Genomic DNA, 25373 nt, shown 5'->3' with positions numbered 1-25373 from the left:
ATATGTATTTTATGGTCAAAGTAATTTCAGCCTTGGAATTTGAAGTTGCTGCTCTATTATCTTCTATCGCAAATGTGATCACTGAGGCTTTTCATGCCACTGTGTTTTTTATTTCTTTGTGGACATATTTTACTTATTATTGGTTTCAATATTTTTATTCCCCCATAGCAGCTTTTAAATTTTCAGTTTTATTCCTGTTACTCTGACATTTATCCTAAATATTCTGGCATCTTTTTAACCCCCTATTCACAGATTTAAAAAGCATTTCTGTCTAAATTACCACATAGCCACTAAATACTTTTTCCATTTTATTATTTGCCTTTGTTCATTCTCTGCTTTGAATTCTGTATATGCTTCCAGATAGATTTCAAAACTTCTGATTTTTTTCTTCATGTATATAACCTTTTACTATCAGTCTGTACATTTGCACCTCATACTGTGGAAACCTTTCATGTTCATTTCCAGCTATAACTTCTTTCTTAGCTCTATTTTTATAATTGAAGACAACTAATGAGACTTTAAAAATTATATTTTAAATTCCTTTGTCTCTAGTTGTTTCTTTTTCACGGATTTAAAATCTACTCAAAACCTTATAAAACCTCAAACACATTATACTTAATTTAACTTTGTGTTTGTTTTTCTCTCTCAACAGTATCAGTTCTTTGGTCTATTAAGTTTGTGGCTAGTTTCTTTTCCTGGGACCCAAATATCTGATGACATTTCCTCTCTTTGCTTATCTGAGTGTTTGCGAGTCACTGTTCACAAGACTATAGCTGTCATTTCTGATTAAAGAATCTTATCTACAATGATGGTGGGCAGCAGTAGGAACAGGATGTGCTGTCAGGGAGGGTTTACCAGGCTCAAGTGATCTCTGCTCTTTTCATAGTCTGAATATTAATATATAAAGAGTATATTCTATATTCCTCTCAGGAGAACATAGATAAATAAAATTCAAAATGTAGTTTGAAAAGACCGGTAGAAATGGCTTAACTATTAAAGATGTGAATCTTGTGGATTGATGAAAACGAATTCCTCTTAACAACTCCTAGTCTCTTAATATCTTTACACAAATGAAGCAATAATTTCAAAGATTTTGAAAGCCAGTTCATTATTACTACCTCAAGTGAGTCTTACTGGAGTTAGGTGTTGCCCTACATCTCCCAAATAAGAAATCTTTTAGGAGAATTTGTGCAACAAATAAAAGCTATCCCCATCTTAATACATGACTATGTTACTATTATTAACATAATGAATAAGCTCTTTTTATCACATTGGCAAGAACGTGAATTTGAGGAGTTTTTCATGTAGGAAAAAGAGATCAGGGTTTCCACTTATAAAATTGTTAGATTGCTGTCTCTTGTGTTCTTGTGTCACTCATAACATTTTATAATATAACATTAAGGTTAAGAATACATTTTTAATTATCATGGGTTACAAAACTGGCATACTCAGACACTGAAATCATAAACTTTATTATCATTAACCATGTTCATATAATGGAGCTAACTTTTAAACTAACATGCATCCATTTCACTAATATTATGCTGTGTGTGGTATGATCTGAATGTTTGTATACCCCCAAACTTCATGTATTGAAACTCTTAATGTCAAAGGTGATAGTGTTAGGATGTGGGGCCTTTGCAAGGGGATTACGTCATGAGGGCTTTTTCCTCATGAATGGCATGAGTGCCCTTATGAAAGAGACCTGAGGGAAGTTGTTTACCTCTTCTGTCAAGTGAGGACAGAGTGAAGAATGCCTATCTAGATGCCAGAAAGCATGCCCTTACCAGACATTGAGTCTGCTGCTGCCTTGATTTTTGTACTTCCTACTCTACCAAACTGTGAAAATTAAATTTCTGCTCATTTTAGTCCACCTAGATTATGGGTTTTTCATTATAGCATCCCAAACTGATTGAAGCAGCATGATATACCTATTGCTTTTGTTATTATAAAGACTCTATAGAAAAGCTTGATATCCATATGTGTCCAGTGGTTATGGTATGGGACAGCATAGTTCTAGACAGAGTAAGCATATGACAAGCAATTTAACAGCTAAACATATACTATATCCGGTGGTAAAAAAGAGTCCTATGAAGAAAGCAAGACAAGTAAAGGGACCAATAATTATGAGTAGAGGAGTGTGCTCTTTTAAATAGTTAAGGTGGACAGAGTAGTGTTCTCTGATAAGGTGACATTTAAGCAGAAAACCAAAATAATGAAGATAATATGCCTAACACAATACACAGCATGTAGTAAGTACCAAATACATTTTAGTGCTTATTATTAGCTAAGAAGAATCATGTTATTCATGCCATACTTGAACTATATTATAATAGACTTATTTTAGAAGAAAATTTTCCTGTATTTTTAAACAAACCAAACATAGTGTTACTTAAAAATACTAAATTCTGGTTGGGCATGGTGGCTCATGCCTGTAATCCCAGCACTTTGGGAGGCCGAGGCAAGCAGATCATGAGGTCAAGAGATAGAGACCATCCTGGCCAACATGATGAAACCCCATCTCTACTAAAAATACAAAAATTAGCTGGGCGTGGTGGTGAGCAACTGTAGTCCCAGCTACTTTGGAAGCTGAGGCAGGAGAATCGCATGAACCCGCGAGGCCAAGTTTGCAGTGAGCTGAGATCACAACACTGTACTCCCGCCTGGTGACAGAGCAAGACTTCATCTCAAAGAAAAAAAAAATTAAATTAAATTCTAATCATGATTTCATAAAAAGAAATAGTCTCCTTGCAGAATCAGCAGAGAGAAAATGGCTAACTACATACTATAACAATAACTCAGTAGAGAACAGAGAACAATTTATTGGTCTCCCAATTTCTTTTTAAATGAAAAACAGTGAAGTTTAAACAAAGTTTTCCTGCCTGCAAAGTTGTCAGATGTATGAAAGGGAAAGTTTGTTGCTTAGCAACACAATGAGACTGAGCTCCCATGATAAGTTCTTACATAATCTCAGAATGGTACATCGGATAGCAATGCTATTGGGGCAAGTGGAAAACTTGGTTTCGCAGACAGCAAGCATTTTTGAAATCATTCTTAAATAAAAGTTGAACACCAATTTTCTTACAGTGAAAATTTTATAGTTATACCATGTCCCTATTTATGTTTTATGACTTAAAGTGCAATTTACCTCATGCTAAGAACATTCACTGTGACAGTTCTGTTGGAAATTTAGCATTCTATTTCAAATGAAGACTTCCCTTTATGATTCTGTCTTTAACTTGGGTGACTCAAAGATCTTTTTCCACCTTTGATTTAAGTCTTTGACTAGCTACAGCTATATTAGGTTGAACCTCACCCAATGATCAATTTTTGTTGCCTTTGAAACATACTAGAGTGGTTTAGATATGCAGTGTCTGATTAGACTTGAAAATGAAATTTTTTAAAAAGGTAAACAAGCCCTTCTCTAAAGGCATTAATGGAAAATCTGCAAGGTCATCATATTTTACAATGTATCTACCTAACTAAACTCCATTCAGATTTTAATCCCTAATTCAAATCCTAACTCCTCCATATGGTCTTTCCAAGGACCCTAGATGACAAAGCTTTAATCATGTGTTGTTTTTATGCCTCTATTCTCCTCTTTATCAGATATTGATGTGCGCTATTATTACCTACTATAGAAATCAATTATTTCAGGTACATTTTTTTTTTGGAGTGCAACAAACACATTTTATCCTACGTTTACTTTCCCTTCAGAACTTACTGCCATGCTGTGCCCAAAGTATGTAATGAAATAACAAGAATAATACATAATAACTTTATGTGGGGCCTTATACTTTTTATAACAGTTTTACTTATGTTATCTACATGAAAACTGGGGTTTACACATGTTAACTGAGCACCTTTCAGTTCAATGTGGAAGGGCTTTGATGACTATGAATATCTAATTTGATCCTCATGGATGAGAAAATTTTATTTTAAACAGTGTAGATGAAAAATCTGTGCCTCAGATTTTGAAAGCAACTTATAAGTAGTCAGGGATCAGTAATCTAATTCTTTTTCTCTTTATAGTAATCTAAAATGTCTTTTTTTTTTTTTTTTTTTTTTTTTTTTTTATTTTTTATTTTTTATTATACTTTAAGTTCTAGGGTACATGTGCATAACGTTTATATCATGTATAACTCCCCAAAGCAATCCCTCCCTCCTCCCCCCTCCCCATGATAGGCCCCAGTGTGTGATGTTCCCCTTCCCGAGTCCAAGTGATCTCATTGTTCAGTTCCCACCTATGAGTGAGAACATGCGGTGTTTGGTTTTCTCTTCTTGTGATAGTTTGCTAAGAATGATAGTTTCCAGCTGCATCCATGTCCCTACAAAGGACACAAACTCATCCTTTTTGATGGCTGCATAGTATTCCATGGTGTATATGTGCCACATTTTCTTAATCCAGTCTGTCACAGATGGACATTTGGGTTGATTCCAAGTCTTTGCTATTGTGAATAGTGCCGCAATAAACATACGTGTGCATGTGTCTTTGTAGTAGAGTAATTTATAATCCTTTGGGTATATACCCAGTAGTGGGATGGCTGGGTCATATGGTACATCTAGTTCTAGATCCTTGAGGAATCGCCATACTGTTTTCCATAATGGTTGAACTAGTTTACAATCCCACCAACAGTGTAAAAGTGTTCCTATTTCTCCACATCCTCTCCAACATCTATTGTTTCCTGACTTCTTAATGATTGCCATTCTAACTGGTGTGAGATGGTATCTCATTGTGGTTTTGATTTGTATTTCTCTGATGGCGAGTGATGACGAGCATTTTTTCATGTGTCTGTTGGCTGTATGGATGTCTTCTTTTGAGAAATGTCTGTTCATATCCTTTCCCCACTTTTTGATGGGGTTGTTTGTTTTTTTCTTGTATATTTGTTTGAGTTCTTTGTAGATTCTGGATATTAGCCCTTTGTCAGATGAGTAGGTTGCAAAAATTTTCTCCCATTCTGTAGGTTGCCTGTTCACTCTGATGGTAGTTTCTTTTGCTGTGCAAAAGCTCTTTAGTTTAATGAGATCCCATTTGTCAATTTTGGCTTTTGCTGCCGTTGCTTTTGGTGTTTTAGACATGAAGTCCTTGCCCATGCCTATGTCCTGAATGGTACTACCTAGATTTTCTTCTAGGGTTTTTATGGTATTAGGTCTAACATTTAAGTCTCTAACCCATCTTGAATTAATTTTCGTATAAGGGGTAAGGAAAGGATCCAGTTTCAGCTTTCTACTTGTGGCTAGCCAATTTTCCCAGCACCATTTATTAAATAGGGAATCCTTTCCCCATTTCTTGTTTTTGTCAGGTTTGTCAAAGATCAGATGGCTGTAGATGTGTGGTATTATTTCTGAGGACTCTGTTCTGTTCCACTGGTCTATTTCTCTGTTGTGGTACCAGTACCATGCTGTTTTGGTTACTGTAGCCTTGTAGTATAGTTTGAAGTCAGGTAGCGTGACGCCTCCAGCTTTGTCCTTTTGACCTAGGATTGTCTTGGCAATGCGGGCTCTTTTTTGGTTCCATATGAACTTTAAAGCAGTTTTTTCCAATTCTGTGAAGAAACTCATTGGTAGCTTGATGGGGATGGCATTGAATCTATAATGAATGCTTGGAAAAATGAAGAAATCAGTGATAGACTGAAGGAAGGAATAAATGATTTAATACATTTTTTTCGTTTTATCACCATTTTTCTCATTATCTATCAATTCATACTCCTCTCTTTTTTCAGTTGCTACCTGATTCAAACTTTACCTCCTTAGGAAATAATTCTAATCGTTGCTTTGGGAAACTCCTCCGCAACTGCCACCCCCACATGCAAACTTGTTTGCAAAGCATTTGAAGTGCTGTTAATATATGTCCTTGTATAAACAAACGGGTTGTTATAGTCTGTCCTCTTTCTTTTCTAGATTGCTATGTGATGACAACGGTATGTTTCTTAGCTGCCTCTATAATGTTACCACCAAAGAATATTGTTTTTTTGTTTGTTTGTTTGTTTTTTGAGACGGAGTCTCGCTCTGTAGCCCAGGCTGGAGTGCAGTGGCCGGATCTCAGCTCACTGCAAGCTCCGCCTCCCAGGTTTACACCATTCTCCTGCCTCAGCCTCCCGATAGCTGGGACTGCAGGCGCCCGCCACCGCGCCCGGCTAGTTTTTTGTATTTTTTTTTAGTAGAGACGGGGTTTCACCATGTTAGCCAGGATGGTCTCGATCTCCTGACCTCGTGATCCGACCGTCTCGGCCTCCCAAAGTGCTGGGATTACAGGCTTGAGCCACCGTGCCCGGCCCAGTCTCTTTTCCTTCGAATGTCTTCTACTACTGAAATGATTTTTTTGACATTTATATCAGTCATAGTGCTTCTCTTTTTAAAAACCTTCAAAGACTTTTCTTTTCTTTTCTGTCCAGAACAAAATTCATTCATATCACCGTGATATATTAAGGTCCTGTTGGATCAAATCCTGTTTTCACTGTTACTGGGGGCTCTTGGTACAAGCCATTCTCTATATCAAATACAAACCATCCTCAAATAACAATAGTTTGACTTACAATTTCTTAATATGCATTCAGTAGAAGCTATACATAAATGCCCATACAGCCATTCTGCTTTTCACTTTCAGTACCAAGTTCAATAAATGGAATGATGATTTTGCTCAAATGTAGGCTAATATGAGTATTCCTAGCATGCTTAAGGGACGTTAGGCTAAGCTATGATATTTAGTAGTTTGGGTACGTTAAATATATTTTCAATTTAATATATTTTCAACTTATAATATTTTTAATTTACAATCGGCTTATCAGGATTTATTCCCACTGCAAGTTGAGGAGCATCTGTAATTAATATAATTCATAGATTTTTTTTCTTTGACACAGTGTCTTGGCGCTTGGTCTCTTGCCCAGGCTGGAGTACAGTGGCACAAACATGGCTCACTGAAACCTCGATCTCCTGGTTTCAAGTCATCCTCCCACCTTAGCCTCCCAAGTAGCTGGGACTACAGGTGTGGCCAGCTAATTTATTTTTATTTCTTTATTTATTTTTATAGAGAATAGAATCTCACTATGTTGCTCAGGCTAGTCTCAGACTTGTGACCTCAAGAGATCCTGCGACCTCATCCTCCCCAAGAGTTGGGATTACAGGTGTGAGCCACTATGCCTGTCCTATAATTCATAGCTTTCTAACCATACCTTAGAATTTTTCTCTATTATGTCTTTGTACATGGTATTCTCTTTGCCTAGAATATTTTGCAGTAAACCAAATGTCTTTTTATTCAATATTTCTATTATAGAATGTAGGATATAATCAATTCCTCTTTAAAGGTTTTACCCTGTAAATTGTTAAGTACAATGAGTTCTGAGGTGCTCTCCAATGAACCAATGTATCAGTATGTTCAGCTCTCCTGTTCTTTGTTCTTCATATTAAAGTTTAACTTCCTCATTCGTTCTCTTCATCTCCTTGCCCCTAGTTTTAGTAAACAACCTCCTCCTAGCCTCTATCACCTGCTCTGTCCTGAGTCACCACTGATCACCTGCTCCGTCCTGTGTCATCCCCGGTCATCTGCTCCATCCTGAGTCATCCTGAGTCACCTGTTCTGTAACCGTCCTTCCCACCAAACTACTTACCCCGCCACTCTGACTCATACCCCTGCTGTCTTTAAAACAGCCAATTGGAATAAGTTTAGACTGTGTGGTCCACCCTAGCCAACAGGGGAATGACACAGCAGTAGGGGCTATCTGCATCAAGAATAAAAACCCTTTCCCCTCCCTTGTTCAGGTGTCCTCTCGCCATTGCTCCATCCATGAGTCACACCCTTCTATAGAAGAGAAACTGCCGCGGAGAAAATTACTAGTGCTATTTCTTTTGCGGCACCAAAAATTTATTTCTAACATAGAACTTGAATCAAATGTTTCCGTAACCTACTGGTATTCTTCCATAAACTTCTTTATAGGAACTCAAAGATGTAATTTAGGAAAATAATAACATACTTATCTAGATAAGCATTCTTTTTTTCTACCTGTAAAAATAATTTTGAACTATTTTTGAATTTATATATTTTCTGTCATTATTTTTTACAATGGTGAGAACACATAAATCTAAGGATATAAACACTTTTGCAAGCCAATTGGTGAAAATAACCTTGTAGGTATTTTACTTTTTATTATTTATTTATTTATTTTACCATAGAGGGATGAAGAAACTTTCTCAGGAAAGAGTAATGCTCATGAAAGACTAAATATGTTTATCTGGTGTGTTAATTGGATTTTCCCAATTTATCTAATCTACCCACCATCAAAAGTGATAGCATCTCTCATGGCTGCATGGACCATTTGGCAAAGACAGTGCACATAGAGTCAGCTATGCAACAATGGACATTCAGGTTGAGTGATGGATGACACATAATGCCAGTGTCTCTTATGTGCTTCCCACCAGGCCCCTTTAATCCACCTATATCATTCTGTACAACCAAAGAAGTGAAAACCAAGGCAATCTAACCTCAATCTCTTGTTTCCACCAGTCCTGGGTAGTAAACCTTTAAAAACAACACTTCTTTGATATATCTGAGCACATCGGAGCACTAACACACACTCACACACAAAAATTGATTATTTTTCTTTTCTCCAAGGTGGTATTTTTAGACTATGGTGAGAAAAGAGAGGTGAAAAATAGCTACTTCATAGGAGAATAAACTTTTTAAAAAGCAGTTCATTTTGTGCACAGAAGTATAAAAGAAACCATCTCAGTTGATTTTTTTTTTTTCATTATAGATAGCTGGTAAAGTGTTTCATTTATCTGAACTGAAAGGAGCCAAGTTTTGAGCAGTATTCTGGTGATTCCTGATAAACTTCCATTAATTCTTCTGTTTCTCTTTGAATTTTACTTCTAAATTTATGTACAGTTTAGTTACCTTCTTTTCCTATCAAGTTGTTATATTTTTTAGTATTTTGAAGAATATCATAATGATACAAAAATATATAGCACATTAACCAAGTTAGATTTTTCAGAAAGTAGACTTTCAACAGATATTCTGTTTTGTCTTTTTAAGATGAAAAAAAAAAAAAACTACCCCTTCTGTGTTACCCTGCAACTCTTCTCCTTGCTCCAGAAATATATCTAATTCTAGAGTGTTAGGAATTAATAATTTTTCTACTTATTAAAAACTGATCTCTAGCTTCATTTTTCCTTCTTTGTCTACCTCCTCAACAAAATCATTCGATATGTTATGCCCAGACCGTTTGTTCCCCGAAGAAGACCACCAGAGTCCAGAGTCAAAGCCAAGTGGCAAGGATCTTTAATGCAAGTTCGAACTTGGTCCCTCCGTTCCACAACATATAAGAGGGCCTGGAACAATGCGTGCGCTTGCTTTTTATAGCTCGAGGTAAACAGGACTTGTCAGGTTACAGAGGAACAAGGCATTTCTCTAGGCTACAGCATTACAATTGGTTTACATGTTAATGTGAAGTTATGCTTTTAGCAGCCTTCTTATCGGTTCCTGCGCTTTTACAAACGGTTGTAACCTTATTGGAGATTCCCCAGGTGTTGTTTTTCTTCATGTGTTTGTGTCGGGCCCAGGAAGTTGGGACAAAATAGAGGATTGTGTTTGTACTGGGCCCAGGACTAAGATATGTGGCAGACACTGGTAATTAGAGCAGGACAGAGACTTTCACAACGTTTGTCCTTACAATGTCTGGAGTCTATAGATAACCTTAATCGGTTAGGTCCGGGGTCGATCTTTAACTAGGCTCAGGGCACCACCCGGGCTGTCAGGGCGCCGCCTGGGCTGTTTGCCTGTGGACTTCATTTCTGCCTCTTAGTCTCTTCATTTGATCTCTTTCAGATATAACTTCCTTGGGGAAACTTTAGGTTTCTCAGGGAGAAATGTAGTAGAAGAAGGAACAATGTTATAATGTAACCACTATGGAAAGTCTAACATCACTGTTTAGTTAGTTCCATAATATTCATTTTGAAGGAACTCAAAATCTTCTTTATTTTGGGAATAGTATTTTTTTATTACACACTTCACTAAAAAAAAAAAAAAAAAAGTCTTTGGCTTCTTCAATATAAGACCATGGTCTATATTTTTTATAGCTTTTTTATAGTTCATTATGGTCTTCTATATAAGACCATAGGTCTAAATTTTCCTAATTATTATTCTCAGGAGCTCACATTTCCTCCTATCACCCCTACAAGTGAGAAGGTATTGTGGTTCTATTTTTAGCCTCCTTAAACAAAACAATACTTAGCCAAGAATTTTGTATGCAGCAAAACCAAGCTTCATAAATGAAGGAAAGATACAGTATTTTTCCAGACAAATACAGGCTGAGAGAATTTACCACTACCAAGCAGCGCTACAAGGCTGTTAAAAACAAATAAACAAAAAAACTCTAAATTTTGAAATAAATCCTTGAAATACACAAAAGTATAACTTTCTTAAAGCATAAATCTCACAGGACCTATCTAACAATAATACAATGAAAAAAAAAGCTATTTAGGCAACAAGTAGCAGGATGAATAGAATAGTACCTCATCTCAATACTAACATTGAATGTAAATAGCATAAATGCTCCACTTAAAAGATACAGAATGGCAGAATGGATAAGAATTCACCAATCAAGTCTCTGCTGTCTTCAGGAAACTCCTGACACAGAAGAACTCACATAAACTTAAGCTAAAGGGGTGGAAACAGTTATTCTATGCAAATGGACAACAAAAGTGAACAGGAATAGCTATTCTTATATTAGACAAAACAAATTTTAAAGCAACAGCAGTTTAAAAAGACAAACAGGGATGTTATATAATGATAAGAGGCCTTATCCAACAAAAAAAATATGATCCTAAACATATATGCACCTAACACTGGAGCTACCAAATTTATAAAATGATTACTGCTAGACCTAAGAAATGAGATAGACAGCAACACAATAATAAATATTAAGGGATCAACACTCCACTGATAGCACTAGACAGGTCATCAAGACAGTAAGTCAACAAAGAAACAACGGACTTAAACTATACCCTACAACAAATGGACTTAAGATATTTACAGAACATTCTACCTAACAACTGCAGAATATACATTTGTTTCATTAGCACATGGAACATTCTCCAAGAGAGACCATATGAAAGACCACAAAACAAGTCTTGGTACATTTAAGAAAATTGAATGTATATCAAGTACTCTCTCAGACCACAATGAAATAAAATTGGAAATCAAATCCAAAAGCAACTCTCAAAACCATACAAATACATGGAAATTAAATAACCTGCTCCTAAATGATTGTAGGGTCAACAATGAAATTAAGATGGAAACTTAAAATTTTTTTCAACTGAATGATAATAGCAACACAGCCTATCAAATCCTCTGGGATACACAAAAACAGTGCTAAGAGGAAAGTTCATAGCATTAAATACCTACATCAAAAAGTCTGAAAGAGCACAGACAATCTAAGGTCACACCACATGGAACTGAAGAAACAAGAAAAATCCGAACCCAAACCCAGCAGAAGAAAAGAAATAACAAAGAGCAGAGCAGAACTAAATGAAATTGAAACAAACAAACAAAAAGACGAAAATAAATGAAACAAAAAGCTCATTCTTTGAAAAGATAAATAAAATTAATAGACTATTAATAAAATCAACCAAGAAGAGAGAAGATCCAAATAAGCTCAATTATTATAGAAATGAAATGGGAGATATTACTACTGATACCACAGAAATATAAAAGATAATTCAAGGCTTCTATGAACACCTTTAACTAGAAAACCTAGAGGAGATGGATAAATTCCTGGAAACATACAACCCTCCTAGAAGCGTTGATCTATATCTTCCTCTAGGAACATAGAGAAACTCTGAACAGACAAATAACAAGCAGTGAAATTAAAATGCTAATTTAAAAATTGCCAACAAAGACCAGAACAAGACAGATTCACAGCTGAATTTTATAAGACATGCAAAAAGAATTGGTACTAATCCTATTGACACTGTTCCACAGGATAGAGAAAGAGGGAATCCTCTCTAAATCATTCTGTGAAGCCAGTATCACCCTAATACCGAAACCAGAAGAGGACATAAAAAGAAAAAGAAAGAAAACTACAGACCAATATCCCTGATGAATATAGATGCAAAAACTCTCAAAAAAAAAAAAAAAAAAAACTAGCTAACCAAATCCAACAGCATATCAAAAAAGGTAAGCCACCATGATCAAGTAGATTTCATACTAGGGATACAGGGATGTTTCAACATCCACAAGCCAATAAATGTGATACACCACATAAAAAGAATTAAAAACAAAAACATACAATCATCTCAATAGATGCAGAAAAAGCATTTGACAAAATCCATCATCCCTTTATGATTAAAACCCTCAGCAAAATTGGCACAGAAAGGACATACTTTAAGGTAATAAAAGCCATCTATGACAAACCCAAAGACAACATTATATTGAGGGGAAAAAGCTGAAAACATTCTTCCCAAGAACTGAAACAAGAAAAGGATGCCCACTTTCACCACTTCTAATCAACATAGTACTGGAAGTCTGTTTTGTTTTTTCTAAGACCACCAGATCGGGCGCAAAGGAACCAGCGACTAGGCAAGGGTAGGAGCAAAACTGCAAGTTTATTTTGGTCACCTAGCTTCAGGGGAAGAAGGTGGGTGGGGAGAGGTCTGTCGGCCTCCGGCAAATGAGGCCCACAGAGTTCTCCGTGCTGCCCTCGGACGGAGTTCCAACAGTCCCGACCGCAGTGGGGAAGCTGGGAAGTCCGCGCGTGGCACTCGTCCAGAGCGGCTTTTCTGGGAGTGGGAGGGCGATAGGCGGGGCATGGGCGTGTCCGGGGGCGTTCCGCAGGTGCGACCAGGTAAATCTTGGTCTCTTCAGATTGACGTCACCTGGCGCATGCCCAGTTGGTCTGCACCTTCCCGGGCGTCGGCTGCATTTTCGCACGCGCGGGAAAAGTTGGGGGGATGAAGAACCCGGAAGTGCGCCATCTTGCCTCCGTTCGTCCAAACAGTCCAACCTTTTATTGGTAATAGTGATAAAGGGGCGCCGTGGTCTGTCTGGCTACTTCCTGCTGTTAAGGGGCGTCGTTAAGGTCGGGGCCCATGGTTGGCATTTGGACGTACGGATGAAGAATAAAATAAGGCACAGTATTAGTATAGGAACGAGGTATGGAAGCATTTGCCGGAATATGGGCAAAACCCAGAAGGAAGGTCCCGGCAAGGTTGGGGTGTTAAGGTTTTGTATCTCAGTTTTTTATTTTATTGAGGGTTTGAATATTAGTGTCTACTAGGCCTGACTTGCTAACATAATAGCAGCACTCTTCTCCAAGGAAGAGACAAGTGCCTCCTTTTTCAGCTGTAAGCAAGTCTAGGGCTCGCCTGTTTTGGGCAGCTACTTAGGCTATTGAGGTAGTTCGGCGCTGCAGGGAAGCCAGGCTTTCAGCTGATTCCAATAACTAGAGGGAGGAAAACAGCCCGTTTTTTTTACGGGGGTGGCGTAGTGGCATGGAAAGTTGCTGGAAAAGCTCTGCTACTTCTGCCTGGCTGTATAAAGTTAGACTGGGGACCAAGGACATGGGGACATAGAGGGATCAGTTAATGGCTGTATGGTTAAGAGTTTTAGAGAGAGATCAGTTGCAGGAGAAATAGCCTTCAATGGGGGCTGTTTGGCCTCCATTGGGTGCCTGAGTATGATTACCTCAGGATGAATTTGGAGTTGAATAACGGAAAGGAAGGATTGGGCAGTTTGGACGAGATATAGCCTTCAATGGGGGCTGTGTGGCCTCCATTGGGTGCCTGAGTATGATTACCTCAGGATGAATTTGGAGTTGAATAACGGAAAGGAAGGATTGGGCAGTTTGGATTTCTGGTATAGTGGCGCCTGGAGTGTAAGTGAATTGTGGGATGTTTGACCAGTTTTGTTGAAGGCCATGGGCAGGGGGCTGCCACTAGGTGGGGGCCTTCTAAAGCCTCACAGAGGAAGCAGTGGGAGAGATTGGTTATATTCACAGTGTAGGTTAAGTCTAGCCTTTGGCAGATAAGTGCGAGCCATGAGAAAGGGGTCTCTATTGTGTGGAGAGAAGTTTGATAGCCTTAAGGAAGACAACTGGCAGAACTATGTACTACTGAGTGTGTTAGGCTGTCTTGTGGCCAAGTTTCAGTGATGAGAAAAAAATTGCCATACAGTAGGCGGACTAGCAAAGGTCTGAGTGTATGAGTGAAACAGCAATATAAGTATAAAATGAGACTTCATTTTCCGTGTAGTCACGGAGTGTCCCTTGCCACTGGAGATGTTCAATGAAGGTTAGGAGATGGGAGAACCACTGCTCTGGACTATTGTCTGGAGGTAGATATGGGTCTGGGGTTATGTATTGAAAGTCTGATAGGTTTATGTAGAAGATGGTGAGAAAGCGAGCTAAGTGCCAGGGGTCAGGGAGCATGAACTAGTTAAGAAAGTTTTGTAAGTTTGAGGCGAGTGGGGGAAAGTTGAACTGATGTCCACTGATTGTTCCCGGTGGGGGCCCTCTTTAGCTGGGAATGAGGAATGAGTGTGCAGAGTAGTTGTTGGCCAGGCAGCAACTGAGGAGTGGAGTTTTTCGTGGGGTGGATGGCTTTCCGCTTACTCCTACTATAGAGATATTGGATGGAAAGCTAGGTCCAGAGAAGGACGGCAAAACAGAATAGGTAGCCTCGCTGTTGATTAAAAAATTGATTGTCTTACCCGCTACCAGGAGAGTTACCCGCGGCTCTGCGAGGGTGATGGGGGTCCCCGAGTCTCGGCACCTTCAGTTGTAGTTGTCGTCCAGATGTAGGAGCTGGAAGGAGTTCCCAGGATCCTGGGAAAGGGGGTCACGTGGAGACGCAGCACCTGTTCTCAGGGTGGGGCAATCAGACTTCCAGTGTCCTCCCTGCTGGCAAGCAGGGCAGGGGGTTGCTGGTGGACGAGGGTTAGGACATTCACTGGCCCAATGTCCTGATGCCTTGCCCTTATAGCAAGGCTGCGTTGGGGCTCGGGGACCTTGCGGACACCTATTGGCATAGTGTCCCGCCTTGCTGCACTTATAGCAGGCTCCTTTTGTAGCCTTGGAGTCTGCGGAGTGTGTACTCTCTGGTCTGGGGTTACAATTGGGCCGTAAAGCCGCTGCTAGGAGTTGGGCCTTCTGTTTGAGGCGTGCCTGTCGCACTGCCTCAGCCGTCTCCTCTCTGGAGTTATAGACCTTAAAGGCTAATTTAACCAGATCTTGTATTGGTGCCTGAGGACCATCCTCTACCTTTTGAAGTTTCTTACGAATGTCAGGAGCTGATTGAGAAATGAAATAAGACGCCAAAATGGTGGCCCCTGTGGGGGAGGCCGGATCTAACCGGGTATATTGGGTTAGAACCTCAGTCAGCCTATTTAAGAATGCGGCTGGATTTTCTTCTGGATTTTGAATAATTTCTTTTAATTTGTTAAAATTTACAGTTTTGTTTGAGGCTGTTTGCATACCAGCCAACAAACACTGAACCATTATGTCTCGCCTACGGCGCCCAGGCTGGTTTGCTTGGTAGTTCCAGTCTGGGTCTGCCGAGGGTACTGCTTGCTCCCCTAGTGGGATGGTGGCATCAGTTAAATGTAGTTGGTTGGCGTGCTGCCTGGCGGCCACTAGGATGCGCTCTTGCTCCTCAGGGTTTAGGGTGGAGGTTAGGATAACCTGAAGGTCATGCCAAGTTAAGTCATAGGCCTGACAAAGATATCTAAATTCCTTTATGTAAACGGTGGGATTAGCTGAGAAATCCCCTAAACGCCTTTCAATTTTGGAAAGATCGGCCAATGAAAAAGGGACATGTGCTCTGACTACCCCCTCCGCCCCAGCCACCTCTCGCAAAGGCGCTAACACTGTAGGAGGGTGTGGGGCAGGAGTGGAGGCATCAGCAGGGCACTTAGAGCGGGTGTGTGCAGAGACAGGAGACTCAAGACAGCCAGTTGGGTGCCCCGAAGGAAGCACGGGACTGAGTGGATTACTAGTAGGTAAGGAACAGGAAGGAGGAGTCCGGGCGGAGGGAGGAGAAGTATAGGGCGGAAGTGAGGGAGACCCTAGATCCTCCGGCTGAACAGAAAGGAATGAAGACTCCTCTTTTTCGGGTTCCTGTGAGCCGGCGTCCTTGGCTAGCATAACTTGGGCCGAAGAGCACCGGCTACACAGGTCGGGACGAGAGCGTAAGGCCCAAAAGCCTTGTATGTACGTAATTTCAGACCACTTGCCTAACCGCTGGCAGAAATTGCTGAGGTCGGTCAGAACATTGCGATCTAGGGTGCCCTCTGGTGGCCACTGAGACTGATTGTCTAGTTTGTATCGGGGCCACGCCACAGTGGAAAGGAAAATTAACCGCTTCCTCCTAAGGTCTTGTTCAAGCTGTAAGGTTTTTTAAATTGGCTAGGAGGCACCCCAAGGGGGTGCTCTTTGGAAATTTGGACTGGGGGTTTCCCATTTGTTTCCTCTTTACCGACACAATGGACCCAATGGACATGGGAATGGATCTCTGCCTGGCTTCAAAGCGTCCTTTGGAACCAGCAGAGACAGACGAGAGGCTCTTGAAGCCTAAGTGGAGATTACCTTCAGGCGGACGTCTCCATCCTGAACGGGTCTCCCGAGCCACTTGGTGGCTCCAAATGGACCCCGGACCTGCGCAGGATTTCTGGCCGAGGGAGGTAAAGAGGAGACAAGGGCACTTACCCCAGAGAGGCCGTGAGAGTGAGGGAAGCGGGTCTCAGGTCCTGGTCCGTCTGCGGCGTGGAGCGAGGAGGAGGAGGAGGCTCCCCAGACCCTGGGGGCCCCGAGGAGGGGTCTCCTCCCGGGTTCGGCACCAACTGTTTTGTTTTTTCTAAGACCACCAGATCGGGCGCAAAGGAACCAGCGACTAGGCAAGGGTAGGAGCAAAACTGCAAGTTTATTTTGGTCACCTAGCTTCAGGGGAAGAAGGTGGGTAAGGAGAGGTCTGTTGGCCTCCAGCAAATGAGGCCCACAGAGTTCTCCGTGCTGCCCTCGGACGGAGTTCCGACAGTCCCGACCGCAGTGGGGAAGCTGGGAAGTCCGCGCGTGGCACTCGCCCAGAGCGGCTTTTCTGGGAGTGGGAGGGCGATAGGCGGGGCACGGGCGTGTCCGGGGGCATTCCGCAGGTGCGACCAGGTAAATCTTGGTCTCTTCAGATTGATGTCACCTGGCGCATGCCCAGTTGGTCTGCACCTTCCCGGGTGTCGGCTGCATTTTCGCGCGCACGGGAAAAGTTGGGGGATGAAGAACCCGGAAGTGCGCCATCTTGCCTCCGTTCGTCCAAACAAAGTCCTAGCCAGAGCAATCAGGCCAGAGAAAGAAATAAAAGGTATTCAAATTGGTAAAGAGGAACTCAAACTGTTGCTGTTTGCTGAGATATGATTGTATACCAAGAAAACCATAAAGAATCATCAAGAAAAACTTCTAGAACTGGTAAATAAATTCAGCAAAGTTTCAGGATATAAAATTAATGCACAGAAATTAGTGGCTCTATTATACACCAACAGCAACATAGCTAAGAATCAAATCAAGAACTCAACCAATTTTACAACAGCTGCAAAAATAAAAATAAAATACTTAGAAATATACCTAACCAAGGCCTTTCCTTGACAGACCTATACAAGAAAAAGTAAAAAACACTGCTGGAAGAAATCATAGATGACACAAACAAATGCAAACATATCCCATGCTCATGGAAGAGGAGAATCGATATTGCAAAAACGATTATATTGCCATAAGCGATCTACAAATTCAATCCAATTCCCATCAAAATACTACCATCATCCTTTACAAAACCAGAAAAAACAATCCTAAAACTCATATGGAACCAAAAAAGAGCCCACATAGCCAAAGCAAGACTAAGCAAAAAGAACAAATCTGGAAGCATTACATTACCCAACTTCAAATTATATTATGAGTCCATAGTCACCAAAACAGCATGGTAATGGTATAAAAATAGGCACATAGACCAATGGAGAACCCAGAAATAAAGCCAAATACTTACAGCCAACTGATCTTCAAGAAAGCAACATAAAGTGGGAAAAGAACACCCTATTCAACAAATGGTGCTGGGATCATTGGCAAACACATGTAGAAGAATGAAGCTGGATCCTCATCTCTCACCCATTACAGAAATCAACTCAAGGTGAATAATAGACCTAAATCAAAGACCCAAAACTATAAAAATTCTAGAAGATAACACTGGAAAAACCCTTTTAGACATTGGCTTAGGTAAAGACTGTATGACCAAGAACTCAAAAGCAAATGCAACAAAAACAAAGATAAATATATTGGACTTAATTAAAATAAAAACTTCTGCACAGCAAAAAAAAAAAAAATCAGTAGAGTTATCAGATGTGGGAAAAAAATCTTCACAATCTATATATCTGTCCAAGGACTAATATCCAGACTCTACAAGGAACTCAAACAAATCAGCAAGAAAAAAACAATCCCATCAAAAAGCGGCCTAAAGACACGAATACACAATTCTCAAAAGATATACAAATGGATAACAAGCATATGGAAAAATGCTCAACATCACTAATTATCAGGGAAATGCAAATCAAAACCACAGTGAGATACCACTTCACTCCTACAAGAATGGCCATAATCAAAAAGTAAAAATAAAAAATAGACATTGGCGTGGATATGGTGAAAGGGAACACTTTTACACTCTTGGTGGGAATGTAAACTAGTACAACCATTATGGAAAATGGTGTGGAGATTCCTTAAAGAACTAAAAATAGATCTACTATTTGAACCCGCAGTGCCATTACAAGGTATCTACCTAGAGAAAAAGAAATCATTATATGAAAAAAATACTGGCACATGCATGTTTATAGCAGCACAATTTACAATCACAAAAGTATTGAACCAGCCCAAATGCCCATCCATCAGTGAGTGGATAAAGAAAAAGTAGATAAAGAAAATCACATTATATATATATATATATATATATATATATATATATATATGTATGTGTGTATATATATATGTATGTGTGTGTGTATATATATATATAATATATATATATATATATATTTCATTGGCCAGAGCTTGCATTCTCATCTTTTAGCTATGCACAACTTCAACTGCTACCCCTCAACTAATATAAATCTACTTCACCCTACCACTCTTAACCCCAACTCTCCCTCTTTTTCCCTACGTACTCACCCACTACCAAATTCACACCCTTGTCACCACAACCCTAAAGACAGCACTTTGTATTTACCTGTTTTTGCCCCGTTTATGTAGCTTAATATGCCTAAAGCAAGACACTGAAAATGCCTAGACGGGTTTGCACACGCCATAAACAAATAGGTTTGGTCCTAGCCTTTCTGTTAACTCTTAGCAAGATTACACATGCAAGCATCCCCGCCCTGGTGAAGACACCCTATAAATCACCATGATTAAGAGGAATAAGTATCAAGCATACACAATGCAGCTCAAAACAAACCTTTAGCAATAAACGAAAGTTTAACTAAGCTATGCTGTATTCAGGATTGGTTAATTTCGTGCCAGCCACCGCAGCCATACGATTAACCCAAGTAATAGATAACCTGCGTAAAGAGTGTTTTAGATCTAGCCCAATAAAGCTAAACTACATCTAAATTGTAAAACCTTAGCTGATGTAAAATAAACTACGAAAGTGGCTTTAAAACTTCTGAACACACAATAGCTAAGACTCAAACTGGGATTAGATACCCCACTATGCTTAGCCTTAAACTTCAATAGTTAAAATAACAAAACTACTCGCCAGAATACTACAAGCAACAGCTTAAAACTCAAAGGACTTGGCGGTGCTTCACATCCCCCTAGAGGAGCCTGTTCTATAATCGATAAACCCCAATCCACCCCACCATCTCTTGCTCAGCCTATATACCACCATCCTCAGCAAACCCTAACAAAGGTCACAAAGTAAGCACAAACGCCCACACAAAAACGTTAGGTCAAGGTGTAGCTTATGAGATGGGAAAAAATGGGCTACATTTTCTATCCCAGAAAATTCCACAATAGCTCTTATGAAACCTAAGAGTCCAAGGAGGATTTAGTGGTAAATTAAGAGTAGAGTGCTTAATTGAATTAGGCCATAAAGCACGCACACACCACCCGTCACTCTCCTCAAATATATTTAAGGACTAACTTAACTAAACACTCCAGCATTTATATAGAGGAGATAAGTCGTAACATGGTAAGGGTACTGGAAGGTGCACTTGGATAAACCAAGGCATAGCTTAACACAAAGCATCCAGCTTACACCCAGAAGATACCAGTATTATTTGATTGCCTTGAGCTAACACTAGCCCAAATTTAAGCAACACTACTACCAAATTAATACATACTAAACCATTTACCCATACAAATGTATAGGCCATAGAAATTTTACCTCAGCGCTATAGACACAGTACCGTAAGGGAAAGACGATAAAAAAATTAACCAAGCACAAAATAGCAAGGACTCACCCCTATACCTTCGGCATAATAAATTAACTAGAGACAATTTCACAAAGAGAACTAAAGCCAAATTCCCCGAAACCAGACGAGCTACCCCAAAACAGCTAAAAGAGCACACTCGTCTATGTAGCAAAATAGTGGGAAGATTTATGGGTAGAGGTGACAAGCCTGCCGAGCCTGGTGATAGCTGGTTATCCAAGATAGAATCTTAGTTCAACCTTAAGTTTACCCACAGAACCACACAATCTCCCTGTAAACTTAATTGTTAGTCTAAAGAGGGACAGCTCTTTAGACATTAGGAAAAACCTTGTATAGAGAGTAAAAAACCCAACTCCCATAGTTGGCTCAAAAGCAGCCATCAATTAAGAAAGCGTTTAAGCTCAACATCAACTGCCTAAAAAATTCCAAACATCTTACTGAACTCCTCACATCACATTGGATTAATCTATTACACCATAGAAGCAATAATGCTAGTATGAGTAACATGAACATCTTCTCCACCGCATAAGCCTAAATCAGACCGAAAAACTTCACCGATGCTTAACAGCTCAATATTAATAAATACAAGCAAGCCAGTATTACTTATACTGTTAATCCAACACAGGCATGCCCTTAAGGAAAGGTTAAAAAAAGTAAAAGGAATTCAGCAAACCTAACCCCGCCTGTTTACCAAAAACATCAACTGTAGCATTACTAGTATTAGAGGCACTGCCTGCCCAGTGACACATGTTTAACGGCTGCAGTACCCTGACCGTGCAAAGGTACCATAATCACTTGTTCTTTAAATAGGGACTGGCATGAATGGCAACACGAGCGTTCAGCTGTCTCTTACTTTCAATCATTGAAATTGACCTGCCCATGAAGAGGCGGGCAGGTCATAATAATAAGACGAGAAGACCCTATGGAGCTTTAATTTATTAATGCAACCAAAAACTCACATAAATCTATGGACTTAAACTACTACACCCGCATTAAAAATTTTGGTTGGGGTGACCTCGGAGTATAACTAAACCTCCGAATAACCTATGCCAAGACTACACAAGTCAAAGCGAGCCAACATCTATAATTGATCCAATAACTTGACCAACGGAACAAGTTACCCTAGGGATAACAGTGCACTCCTATTCTAGACTCCATATCGACAGTAGGGTTTACGACCTCGATGTTGGATCAGGACATCCTAATGGTGCAGCAGCTATCAATGGTTCATTTGTTCAACAATTAAAGTCCTACGTGATCTGAGTTCAGACCGGAGCAATCCAGGTCGGTTTCTATCTATTCTATATTTTTCCCTGTATGAAAGGACAAGAGAAATGGGGCCCACTTCATAAAGTGCCCTCATTCCATAGATGACCTGGTGTTAATTTAACAAAAAATCACACACACAACCCAAGAGCAGTGTTTGTTAAGATGGCAGAGCCCGGCAATTGCATAAAATTTAAAACTTTACAACCAGAGGTTCAACTCTTCTTCTTAACACTATGTCCACAACAAACCTCCTACTCATTATCATACCTGTACTAGCTGCCATAGCATTTCTCACACTCATTGAATGAAAATTACTAGGCTATATACAACTACGCAAAGGACCTAATATCATAGGCCCTTACGGACTGTTACAACCCTTTGCCGATGCAATAAAACTCTTCACCAAAGAACCCTTAAAACCTTTAACCTCCACTATCACTCTCTATATTATTGCACCAGCCTTAGCCTTTTTCATTGCCCTCCTCCTATGAACACCCCTCCCCATACCCAACCCCCTAATCAACTTTAACCTAGGACTTTTATTTGCCCTAGCTACACCTAGCCTAACTGTCTACTCCATTTTATGATCAGGATGAACATCAAATTCAAACTACGCACTAATCAGAGCACTAAGAGCTGTCGCCCAGACAATTTCATATGAAGTTACCCTTGCTATTATTCTATTGTAGGTCTCACTAATAAGCGGCTCATTCAACCTTCATACACTTATCACAACACAAGAATACCTCTGACTCCTCCTACCATCATGACCCTTAGCCATAATATGATTTATTTCCACAGTAGCAGAAACCAACCGAGCTCCCTTTGACCTCACAGAGGGTGAATCGGAGCTAGTCTCAGGCTTTAATACTGAATATGCCGCAGGTCCATTCGCCCTATTCTTTATAGCCGAGTACATAAACATTATTATGATAAATGCCCTAACAACTACAATTTTCCTAGGGACATTGTATTCCATTTATTCTCCAGAATTATTCACAACATGTTTTATTACCAAAACACTCCTCTTGACCTCTCTATTCCTATGAATTCGAGGAACATATCCCCAATTCCGTTATGATCGACTCATACACTTACTATGAAAGAATTTCCTCCCACTTACACTAGCACTCCTCATATGATATATCTCAATCTCCAGCATTACAATCTCCGGCATTCCCCCTCAAACCTAGAAATATGTCTGACAAAAGAGTTATTTTGATAGAGTAAATAATAGAGGTACTAACCCTCTTATTTCTAGGATTATAGGTGTCGAACCTACTCCTGAGAACCCAAATTTCTCCGTGCTACCTACCACACTCCATCCTAAAGTAAGGTCAGCTAAATAAGCTATTGGGCCCATACCCCGAAAATGTTGGTCACACCATTCCCATACTAATTAATCCATTAGCCCAACTTATTATTTACCTTACCATAATCATAGGCACTCTCATTACATCACTAAGCTCACACTGATTCCTCGCCTGAGCGGGCCTAGAAATAAATATACTGGCCTTCACTCCAATTCTAATTAAGAAAACAAACCCCCGCTCCATAGAAGCTGCTGCTAAATACTTCCTTATACAATCCATCGCATCTATAATTCTCATGATAGCAATCATTTCCAACAACCTATTCTCCGGACATTGAACCATAATAAGCAACACTAATCAACTCTCATCTCTAATCATAACAATAGCCCTCATTATAAAACTAGGAATAGCCCCCTTCCACTTTTAAATTCCAGAAGTCACCCAAGGAACACCCTTAATTTCCGGCCTACTTCTCCTCACATGACAAAAACTAGCCCCTGTCTCAATTATATATCAAATCCACCCATCAACTAATGTAAGTATTCTCCTAACCCTCTCAACTTTATCTATCATAGTAGGCAGCTGAGGGAGCCTCAACCAAACACAGCTACGTAAAATTCTAGCATACTCTTCAGTTACACACATAGGCTGAATAATGATAACATTAGCATACAACCCGGACACTACAATCTTCTACCTAGCTGTATATATTATTCTAACAACCACCGCTTTCCTAGCCTTAAACCTAAACTCAAACACCACAAATCTTATACTATCTCGCACCTGAAACAAATTAACTTGGTTAATGCCATTAACATCATCTACCCTCTTATCCATAGGAAGCTTACCCCCATTAACCGGCTTCCTGCTCAGACGAATTATTATCCAAGAACTTACAAAAAACAACTTCATTATTCCTATCATCATAATTATTATAACCCTACTTAACTTGTATTTCTACATACGCCTAATCTACACCACCTCCATAACACTATTTCCTACATCCAATAATATAAAAATAAAATGACAATTCGAAAACACAAAAACCTACACTTCTTATCCCCCTACTCATTATCCTTACCACTTTCCTTTTACCAATCTCTCCACTAACCCTAGCTATTCTCTAGAAATTTAGGTTAAATAAGACCGAGAGCCTTCAAAGCCCTTAGTAAGTTAGACCCTACTTAATTTCTGGAATATATAAGTACTACAAAATTCTACTCTGCATCAACTGAACGCAAATCAGTTACTTTAATTAAGCCCTTGCTAGATCTGCCCTTGCTAGATCAATGGGACTCAAACCCACAAAAATTTAGTTAACAACTAAATACCCTAATCAACTGGCTTTAATCTACTTCTCCCGCTGCAGGGAAAAAAAGGCGGGAGAAGCCCCGGCAGAAATTAAAGCTGCTCCTTTGAACTTGCAATTCAACATGAAAATCACCTCGGGGCTGGTAAAAAGAGGACTTAACCTCTGTCCTTAGATTTACAGCCTAAAGCTTACTCAGCCATTTTACCTTTTCTTTTTCCCCACCTATGCTCGTCAACCGTTGGTTATTCCCGACAAACCACAAGGATATTGGAACCCTGTATCTGCTATTCGGCGCATGAGCTGGAATCACAGGCATAGCTCTGAGCCTTCTTATTCGAGCTGAACTAGGTAAACCCGGCAACCTATTGGGCAACGACCATATTTACAACGTTATTGTTACAGCCCATGCGTTCGTTATAATTTTCTTTATAGTTATGCCCATCATAATTGGAGGCTTCGGAAACTGACTAGTACCCCTAATAATCGGCGCTCCCGATATAGCATTTCCCCGCTTGAATAATATAAACTTCTGACTTCTCCCTCCATCCTTCCTACTTCTACTCGCATCCGCCATAGTAGAAGCCAGGGACAGGCTGAACAGTTTATCCCCCTTTAGCAGGAAATTTCTCTCACCCAGGAGCCTCTGTAGACCTAACTATTTTCTCACTTCACCTAGCAGGCATTTCCTCCATTTTGGGGGCCATCAATTTCATCACGACTATCATTAATATAAACTCCCCTGCAATATCTCAATATCAAACCCCCTATTTATTTGATCAGTCTTAATCACAGCAGTCCTACTACTCCTCTCTCTACCAGTATTAGCTGCCGGCATCACAATGCTACTAACAGACCGTAATCTTAACACTACCTTCTTTGATCCTGCCAGAGGAGGAGATCCCATCTTGTACCAACACTTATTTTGATTTTTCGGTCACCCTGAGGTTTATATTCTTATTCTGCCTGGGTTTGGAATAATTTCTCATATTGTGGCATACTACTCTGGAAAAAAAGAACCATTTGGGTATATAGGTATAGT

The 25373-nt window shown here is 39.8% G+C and overlaps 2 long non-coding RNA genes across 2 annotated transcripts; one reads left to right on the top strand and one right to left on the bottom strand.

The window, feature by feature from the left end:
- Nucleotides 1–402: 402 nt before the first annotated feature.
- LOC117090302 lies at nt 403–22637 on the bottom strand. Its single transcript, XR_004439967.1, has 3 exons — nt 22406–22637; nt 5742–5746; nt 403–416 (listed from the first exon to the last, which is right to left on the bottom strand). It is a non-coding gene; the product is annotated as an uncharacterized LOC117090302 (long non-coding RNA).
- LOC117090299 lies at nt 16946–24547 on the top strand. Its single transcript, XR_004439965.1, has 3 exons — nt 16946–16955; nt 24192–24194; nt 24430–24547. It is a non-coding gene; the product is annotated as an uncharacterized LOC117090299 (long non-coding RNA).
- Nucleotides 24548–25373: the final 826 nt, after the last annotated feature.

Source organism: Trachypithecus francoisi, unplaced genomic scaffold (genome assembly GCF_009764315.1).
Source record: "Trachypithecus francoisi isolate TF-2019V2 unplaced genomic scaffold, Tfra_2.0 Lachesis_group11, whole genome shotgun sequence".
In the NCBI taxonomy this organism is placed as follows: Eukaryota; Metazoa; Chordata; class Mammalia; order Primates; family Cercopithecidae; genus Trachypithecus; species Trachypithecus francoisi.
The sequence above is the reverse complement of the archived record's forward strand: the minus strand, read 5'-3'. Positions and strand labels throughout refer to the sequence as shown.